Source organism: Oncorhynchus keta, unplaced genomic scaffold, assembly GCF_023373465.1.
Source record: "Oncorhynchus keta strain PuntledgeMale-10-30-2019 unplaced genomic scaffold, Oket_V2 Un_contig_15991_pilon_pilon, whole genome shotgun sequence".
Lineage (NCBI taxonomy): Eukaryota > Metazoa > Chordata > Actinopteri > Salmoniformes > Salmonidae > Oncorhynchus > Oncorhynchus keta.
In genome coordinates, this window is record NW_026279643.1 from 1 (window position 1) to 9399 (window position 9399).

Sequence of the window (9399 nt, forward strand, 5' to 3'; positions counted from 1 at the left end):
CTGGGAACGAGGACTGGGAACGAGGACTGGGAACGAGGACTGGAAACGTGGACTGGGAACGAGGACTGGGAACGAGGACTGGGAACGAGGACTGGGAACGAGGACTGGGAACGAGGACAGGGAACGAGGACAGGGAACGAGGACAGGGAACGAGGACAGGGAACGAGGACAGGGAACGAGGACAGGGAACGAGGACAGGGAACGAGGACAGGGAACGAGGACAGGAAACGAGGACAGGGAACGAGGACAGGAAACGAGGACAGGGAACGAGGACAGGGAACGAGGACAGGGAACGAGGACAGGGAACGAGGACAGGGAACGAGGACAGGGAACGAGGACATGATTACTCACTTGCAAATAGCAGGGAAACACTCATTGAGGCCTTTCTTCTTCACCAGAGAGCCTTCGATGCAGTACATGATGATGTCCATTACCTAGAGGAAGGAAGAAGAGAGAAATACCCAGCAATAACCACCTGTCCAAACCCCATCCAGTCACCTCAAACTAGAGCTACTAAAACATGTTTCTCATGGTGCTGCCATTCATTGTAAACTAATTAACAGTTAAATAAAGTTGAAGCATGTGGTTGTGGAGAGACCAGGTCTTGGACTGCAAGTCGTACCTCGACCAGCAGGTCCACGACGTCAGTCGGCATCTTCTCAATGAGGATATCTATGACCCTGATGATCTCTGTCTTGGCTCGGCCCAGAGAGGTGGTGTGGACATTCTGCTGCGACTGGGAGTTAGCCTGCATGGCTGTGTGTCTGTGAACCTAACATATAGGGTACAAAAAACGTTAAGGAGGTTAGGAGGAAAAGGTTAGGGGGAAGAGGTTAGGGGTAGGGGGAAGAGGTTAGCGGTAGGGAAAGAAGTTAGGGGTAGGGGGATGACATTAGGGGAAGAAGTTAGGGTAGGGGGAAGAGGTTAGGGGTAGGGGGAAGAAGTTAGGAGTAGGGGGAAGAGATTAGGGGAAGAGGTTAAGGGTAGGGGAAGAGGTTAGGGGTAGGAGGAAGAGGTTAGGGGGAAGAGGTTAGGTGTAGGGGGAAGAAGTTAGGGTAGGGGGAAGAGGTTAAGGGTAGGGGGAAGAGGTTAAGGGTAGGGGAAGAAGTTCGGGTAGGGGTAAGAGATTAGGGGGAAGAGGTTAGGGGTAAGAGATTAGGGGAAGAGGTTAGGGGAAGAAGTTAGGGGTAGGGGGAAGAGGTTTGGGGTTGGGGGAAGAGGTTAGGGGTAGGAGGAAGAGGTTAGGGGTAGGGGGAAGAGGTTGGGGGGCAGAGGTTAGGGGTAGGGGGAAGAGGCTGGAGGGAAGAGGTTAGGGGTAGGGGGAAGTGGCTGGGGGAAGAGGTTAGGGGTGGGGGGAAGAGGTTGGGGGAAGAGGTTAGGGGTAGGGGAAGAGGTTAGGGGTAGGGGAAGAGGGTAGGGGGAAGAGGGTAGGGGTAGGGGGAAGAAGTTAGGGGTAGGGGAAGAGGTTAGGGTAGGGGGAGAGGTTAGGGGGAAGAGGTTAGGGGAAGAGGTTAGGGGAAGAGGTTAGGGGAAGAGGTTAGGGGAAGAGGTTAGGGGGAAGAGGTTAGGGGAAGAGGTTAGGGGAAGAGGTTAGGGGGAAGAGGTTGGGGGAAGAGGTTGGGGGAAGAGGTTGGGGGAAGAGGTTAGGGTAGGGGGAAGAGGTTAGGGGTAGGGGGAAGAGGTTAGGGGTAGGGGGAAGAGGTTAGGGTAGGGGGAAGAGGTTAGGGGTAGGGGAAGAGGTTAGGGTAGGGGAAGAGGTTAGGGGTAGGGGGAAGAAGTTAGGAGTAGGGGGAAGAGATTAGGGGAAGAGATTAGGGGAAGAGGTTAAGGGTAGGGGAAGAGGTTAGGGGAAAAGGGTAGGGGTAGGGGGAAGAGGTTAGGGGTAGGAGGAAGAGGTTAGGGGAAGAGGTTAGGGGTAGGGGGAAGAGGTTAGGGTAGGGGGAAGAGGTTAAGGGTAGGGGGAAGAAGTTCGGGGTAGGGGGAAGAGATTAGGGGAAGAGGTTAGGGGAAGAGGTTAGGGGAAGAAGTTAGGGGTAGGGGGAAGAGGTTTGGGGTTGGGGGAAGAGGTTAGGGGAAGAGGTTAGGGTAGGGGGAAGAGGTTAGGGTAGGGGGAAGAGGTTGGGGAAGAGGTTAGAGGTAGGGGGAAGAGGTTAGGGGAAGAGGTTAGGGGAAGAGGTTAGGGGAAGAGGTTAGGGGGAAGAGGTTAGGGGGAAGAGGTTGGGGGAAGAGGTTGGGGGAAGAGGTTGGGGGAAGAGGTTGGGGGAAGAGGTTAGGGGTAGGGGGAAGAGGTTAGGGTAGGGGAATAGGTTAGGGGTAGGGGGAAGAGGTTAGGGGTAGGGGGAAGAGGTTAGGGGTAGGGGGAAGAGGTTAGGGTAGGGGAAGAAGTTAGGAGTAGGGGGAAGAGATTAGGGGGAAGAGATTAGGGGGAAGAGGTTAAGGGTAGGGGAAGAGGTTAGGGGGAAAAGGGTAGGGGTAGGGGGAAGAGGTTAGGGGTAGGAGGAAGAGGTTAGGGGGAAGAGGTTAGGGGTAGGGGGAAGAGGTTAGGGGTAGGGGGAAGAGGTTAAGGGTAGGGGGAAGAAGTTCGGGGTAGGGGGAAGAGATTAGGGGGAAGAGGTTAGGGGGAAGAGGTTAGGGGGAAGAAGTTAGGGGTAGGGGGAAGAGGTTTGGGGTTGGGGGAAGAGGTTAGGGGGAAGAGGTTAGGGGTAGGGGGAAGAGGTTAGGGGTAGGGGGAAGAGGTTGGGGGGAAGAGGTTAGAGGTAGGGGGAAGAGGTTAGGGTAGGGGGAAGAGGTTGGGGGAAGAGGTTAGGGTAGGGGGAAGAGGTTGGGGGGAAAAGGGTAGGGGTAGGGGGAAGAGGTTAGGGGTAGGAGGAAGAGGTTAGGGGAAGAGGTTAGGGTAGGGGAAGAGGTTAGGGGTAGGGGGAAGAGGTTAAGGGTAGGGGGAAGAGGTTGGGGGAAGAGGTTAGAGGTAGGGGGAAGAGGTTAGGGGTAGGGGGAAGAGGTTGGGGGAAGAGGTTAAGGGTAGGGGAAGAGGTTAGGGGGAAAAGGGTAGGGGTAGGGGGAAGAGGTTAGGGTAGGAGGAAGAGGTTAGGGGGAAGAGGTTAGGGGTAGGGGAAGAGGTTAGGGTAGGGGGAAGAGGTTAAGGGTAGGGGGAAGAAGTTCGGGTAGGGGGAAGAGATTAGGGGAAGAGGTTAGGGGAAGAGGTTAGGGGGAAGAAGTTAGGGTAGGGGGAAGAGGTTTGGGGTTGGGGGAAGAGGTTAGGGGGAAGAGGTTAGGGGTAGGGGGAAGAGGTTAGGGTAGGGGGAAGAGGTTGGGGGAAGAGGTTAGAGGTAGGGGGAAGAGGTTAGGGGTAGGGGGAAGAGGTTGGGGGAAGAGGTTAGGGGTAGGGGGAAGAGGTTGGGGGAAGAAGTTAGGGGTAGGGGGAAGAGGTTAGGGTAGGGGGAAGAAGTTAGGGGTAGGGGAAGAGGTTAGGGGTAGGGGGAGAGGTTAGGGGTAGGGGGAGAGGTTAGGGGTAGGGGGAGAGGTTAGGGGAAGAGGTTAGGTGGAAGAGGTTAGGTGGAAGAGGTTAGGTGGAAGAGGTTAGGGGAAGAGGTTAGGGGAAGAGGTTAGGGGAAGAGGTTAGGGTAGGGGAAATAGGTTAGGGGTAGGGGAAATAGGTTAGGGTAGGGGAAATAGGTTAGGGTAGGAAGAGGTTAGGTGAAAGAGGTTAGTGGTAGGGAAAGAAGTTAGGGGAAGAGCTAGGGGTAGGGGAAGAAGTTAGGGGTAGGGGAAGAAGTTAGGGTAGGGGAAGAAGTTAGGGTAGGGGGAAGAAGTTAGGCGTAGGGTGAAGAAGCTAGGGTAGGGTGAAGAAGTTAGGGTAGGGGTGAAGAGGTTAGGGTAATGGGAAGAAGTTAGGTAGGGGAATAAGTTAGGGTAGGGGAAGAAGTTAGGGGTAGGGGAAGAGGTTAGGGGTAGGGGGAAGAATTAGGGTAGGGGGAAGAAGTTAGGGGTAGGGGTGAAGAGGTTAGGGTAGGGGGAAGAAGTTAGGGGTAGGGTGAAGAGGTTAGGGGTAGGGAGAAGAATAGGGGTAGGGGAAGAGATTAGGGGTAGGGGGAAGAAGTTAGGGTAGGGGGAAGAGATTAGGGGGAAGAGGTTAGGGGTAAGGGGAAAAGTTAGGGAAGGGTAGTAGGGTAGGGGTGAGGGGTTAGGGGGAAGGGTAAGGGGGTGAAGGGTAAGGGGGTGAAGGGTAAGGGGGTGAAGGGTAAGGGGGTGAAGGGGAGATGGGAGGAAATGAAGGGGAAGGGGAGATGGGAGGAAATGAAGGGGAAGGGCGAAAGGAAGAGCAGGGTGGAGTGTGAAAGCAGAAAGGTAATGTACAGAGCAGCAGAGGTTCAGGGAAGATGACATGGAGACATGGAAAACAGGAGGTCAGGTCTCACCTCTCTGGCGATGGTTGTGATGAATGCCGGTGGTCTGGCTGTGGCGATGAGAGAGAGAGCATGGCATGCAGAGCTGGGCCGAGTCGGCTGCTGGGTTGAGGGGCAGGCCCATTGTGATGCTAACCAGGCAGCCGGAGGGAGAGAGAGAGAAGAGAGAGAGAGGAGGAGAGCGGGAGAGAGAGAAAGAGAGAGAGGAGGAGAGCGAGAGAGAGAGGAGGAGGGACAGAGAGAGAGGGAGGGAGAGAGAGAGGAGGAGGGACAGAGGGAGAGAGAGAGGAGGAGGGACAGAGAGAGAGGGAGGGAGAGAGAGAGAGAGAGAGAGAGAGAGAGGGAGGGAGAGAGGTAGAGAGAGGGAGGGAGAGAGAGAGAAGGAGAGAGAGAGGTAGAGAGAGAGAAGGAGAGAGAGAGGGAGGAAGAGAGGGAGGTAGAGAAGAGAGAGAGAGGTAGAGAGGGAGAGAGAGAGAGGGAGAGAGAGATAGGTAGAGAGAGACAGAGAGAGAGGTAGAGAGAGAGAGAGAGAGAGAGGAGAGAGAGAGAGAGGAGAGAGAGAGAGAGAGAGAGAGGAGAGAGAGAGGGAGGGAGAGAGAGAAGAGAGAGAGGAGAGAGAGAGGGAGGGAGAGAGAGAAGAGAGAGAGAAGAGAGAGAGAGAGAGGTAGAGAGAGGTAGAGAGAGGTAGAGAGAGGAGAGAGAGGAGAGAGAGGTAGAGAGAGAAGGAGAGAGAGAGAGAGAGAGAGGTAGAGAGAGGTAGAGAGAGGAGAGAGAGGTAGAGAGAGAAGGAGAGAGAGAGGTAGAGAGAGAGCGGGAGAGAGGGAAAGAAGGGAGGTGTTAGAAGTACATAGTAAACAGATTAGCCACAGTTTATAATGTCAGGCCAAGGTCAATGGGATCACTCACACTGCACTGGCATAATGGACTCTCACAATGCACCGTAATTAGGTCCTTCTCAAGGTGGCTCAGCGTCCGTCAGGCAGCATAGCACGCAGAGGCCGCTGCCTGCCTCAGGCCTGGCGCTGCGGGCCCCTGCCACTAGCTAGCCTCGAGAATTAGAATAATTGTGGCATCTGTCTGAAATGGAGAGCGAGTGGCCCCTTGTTAACAAATCATCTGAGCGAGTGGACCAGTGAATATGCATTAGGAGGGGGTTAGGGGCAGTGGGGGAAGGGGAGCAGAGGGTGAACCACTAAAAGGCCGGGCTTGTGTGTGAGGTGGAAGGCTACGGCTGCCTGTTCTTTAGAAACGCAGCAAAGGTTCCAGCACCAACCCCTGTCCTCCTCCCCTGCATCAGACACGTTCCCAGCCCTAGCCCTTCCCCATCCACCCAGTCTCCCCTCCAGGCCTGCACCGGCCTCATCAAAGGCCCCACTCCCCCCGCCCATCAACACACGGCCCAGTGCGCTAGTGTTCCCCTCAGCTGGGCTCGACTGTGGCCTGGACTCATGGTCAAACACAGCACAAGGTTAAACAACCTGTATACAATAGATTTATTGCACCGTAAGAGACGGGGGGGCGACAGCTAAAAACCGTTTGGTCACCTTAGTTCAATGACGGTCCATGAGGACCATGATGGTCCATACAGCCAGTTACAGGTCGTCTGGTTCGGATTATTACACAACAACGGCAACACGGCTGTACACACGGGACAGCTAACATAGGAACTGTTTTAAAAAGCGCCAGGAATCATTTATTGTTTTCATATGGAATTTTAGGAAAATATATATATTTTTAATAAAAAATAGTTTGATAAAATATTGCATTTGGCCTTTACTACAATAGCCCATAGAAAAGCATTGAATAACACATTCATTATATATATATATATATATATATATATATATATATATATATATATATATATATATATATATATATATATATATATTCATTATATGGCAAATCATGAGGAAGAAGGTTCTGAAGTGTCTGTCCTATATTTAGAAATACATACATGACCAAAAGTATGGGTCCGTTGAATATTTCCTTCCAAAATGATGGGTATTAATATGGAGTTGGTCCCCCTTTGCTGCTATAACAGCCTCCCACTCTTCTGGAAAGGCTTTCCACTAGATGTAGGAACATTGCTGCTATAACAGCCCTCCACTCTTCTGGGAAGGCTTTTCCACTAGATGGGAACATTGTCTGCCATAACAGCCTCCACTCTTCTGGGAAGGCTTTCCACCAGATGTGGGACATTGCAGCTATAACAGCCTCCACTCTTCTGGGAAGGCTTTCCACTAGATGTTGGGACATTGCAGCTATAACAGCCTCCACTCTTCTGGGAAGGCTTTCACTAGATGTTGGGACATTGCAGCTATAACAGCCTCCACTCTTCTGGGAAGGCTTTTCACTAGATGTTGGGACATTGCAGCTATAACAGCCTCCAGTCTTCTGGGAAGGCTTTCCACTAGATGTAGGAACATTGCTGCTATACAGCAGCCTCCACTCTTCTGGAAGGCTTTCCACCAGATGTTAAGGACATTGCAGCTATAAAGCCTCCACTCTTCTGGAAGGCTCCACTAGATGTTGGGACATTGCAGCTATAACAGCCTCCACTCTTCTGGGAAGGCTTTCCACTAGATGCTGGGACATTGCAGCTATAACAGCCTCCACTCTTCTGGGAAGGCTTTTCACTAGATGTTGGGACATTGCAGCTATAACAGCCCAGTCTTCTGGGAAAGGCTTTCCACCAGATGTTGGGACTGTTAGAGCCGGTTAGTTTCTATTTAATAAAAGACCGAACATATGGAGCTCCATGTATATTTGTAAATATATTAAATATTAATGTAAATTATTAAATAAAGGTACGTACCTAATATTTAATAATTTATATTAATATTTAATATATTACACAAATATACTTTATGTACCTTTATGATTTATATTTACCTGATTGAGATATATTAATTTGTTGTTAGTGTAACTCAGCCATTTGGCCCCCTCTTGCCTGTTCATTGTATTGTGGTAAAGTGTGTTAGGATAAAGGCAGGAAGTTGGGCCTTCGGGAGGAGTCCTTGCTAGATGCGAGGCGGTATAGTTTTTGACCATACAGACATACAGACATACAGACATGTCATAATATGTATTTTCCATATCAAGTATTTTGTGCTTTAAGTTGATTGGAGAATCACTTATTTGTTAGATATAAGAAGAATAAACATTTTTGTTGCACCATATCCCTGGATGTCATGGAATGTTTGGCCGTTTGGAAACCTTGAGTGTGGACTGTATGCGTACCAAACAACCCCGCTTCAGGCTTGGGCAGTGGCTATGGTAAAGACGAAAGGAAGCCACTATAGGGACATTGCTGCTATAACAGCCTCCACTCTTCATTGATGTTGGAACATTGCTGCTGGGACTTGCTTCCATTCAGCCACAAGAGCATTAGTGAGGTCAGGCACTGATGTTGGGCGATTAGGCCTGGCCGGCAGTCGGTGTTCCAATTCATCCCAATGGTGATCGATGGTGTTTGATCAGGGTTGTGCAGGCCAAGTCAAGTTCTTCCACACAGAATAGTCTAGAATGTCATTGTATGCTGTAGCGTTCACTGGAACTAAGGGGCCCGAACCATGAAAAACAGCACCAGACCATTATTCCTCATCCACCAAACTTTACAGTTGGCACAATGCAATGGGGCAGGTAGCGTTTCTCCTGGCATCCGCCAAACCCAGATTCATCCGTCGGACTGCCAGATGGTGAAGTGTGATTCATCAATCCAGAGTCCAATGGTGGTGATCTTTACACCACTCCAGCCGACGCTTGGCAATGCGCATGGTGATCTCAGGCTTGTGTGCGTGCGGCTGCTCGGCCATGGAAACCCATTTCATGAAGCTGCCTGAAGAACAGTTATTGTGCTGACGTTGCTTCCAGAGGTAGTTTGGAACTCGGTAGTGAGTGTTGCAACCGAGGACAGACGAAGTTTGTTCTTTTCTTTCTTCTTCCGTTTGTTTCGCTACGCGCTTCAGTATTCATCAGTCCCGTTCTGTGAGTCACTTCAAGAAGTTTCCACTTCACAAAGTGTCATCTGTGACAGAGCCACGTTGAAAGTCACTGAGCTCCTCAGTGTGGGCCATTCTACTACCAATGTTTGTCTATGGAGATTGCATGGCTGTGTGCTCGATTTTTATACACCTGTCAGCAACGGGTGTGGCTGAAATAGCAGAATCCACTAATGTGAAATGGTGTCTACATACTTGTCCACTGCACACACTGCTCCTTGCACACACTGCGCCTTGCACACACTGCGCCTTGCACACACTGCGCCTTGCACACACTGCTCCTTGCACACACTGCGTCTTGCACACACTGCTCCTTGCACACACTGCGTCTTGCACACACTGCGCCTTGTACACACTGCGCCTTGCACACACTGCTCCTTGCACACACTGCTCCTTGCACACACTGCTCCTTGCACACACTGCGCCTTGCACACACTGCGCCTTGCACACACTGCGCCTTGCACACACTGCGCCTTGCACACACTGCGCCTTGCACACACTGCGCCTTGCACACACTGCGTCTTGCACACACTGCGTCTTGCACACACTGCGTCTTGCACACACTGCTCCTTGCACACACTGCGCCTTGCACACACTGCTCCTTGCACACACTGCGCCTTGCACACACTGCGCCTTGCACACACTGCGCCTTGCACACACTGCGCCTTGCACACACTGCTCGGCCACAGACACTTTCTAGAGAGTTTTTCCTAGCCACCGTGCTTCTACACCTGCAATGCTTGCTGTTTAGGGGGTTTTAGGCTGGGTTTCTGTACAGCACTTTGAGATATCAGCTGATGTACGAAGGGCTATATAAATAAATATACATTTGATTGATTCATTGACTACACTCACATTACACACACTGCGGCCTAAACATAATTTAGGAGTGAAATCTTCATCTTAACAAATAACTTTTAATATATTCTGAACCTTTTAGATGTGTTCTCTACACTGTAATCCCCAATAAGGACTTATTTTAAATAATAGAA

The 9399-nt window shown here is 51.2% G+C and overlaps 1 long non-coding RNA gene across 1 annotated transcript; it reads right to left on the bottom strand.

Moving 5' to 3' along the window:
- Positions 1-316: 316 nt before the first annotated feature.
- On the bottom strand, positions 317-4480 carry LOC127919189 (uncharacterized). Its single transcript, XR_008102136.1, has 3 exons — positions 4416-4480; positions 623-772; positions 317-434 (listed from the first exon to the last, which is right to left on the bottom strand). It is a non-coding gene; the product is annotated as an uncharacterized LOC127919189 (long non-coding RNA).
- Between the last annotated feature and the right edge of the window lie 4919 nt (positions 4481-9399).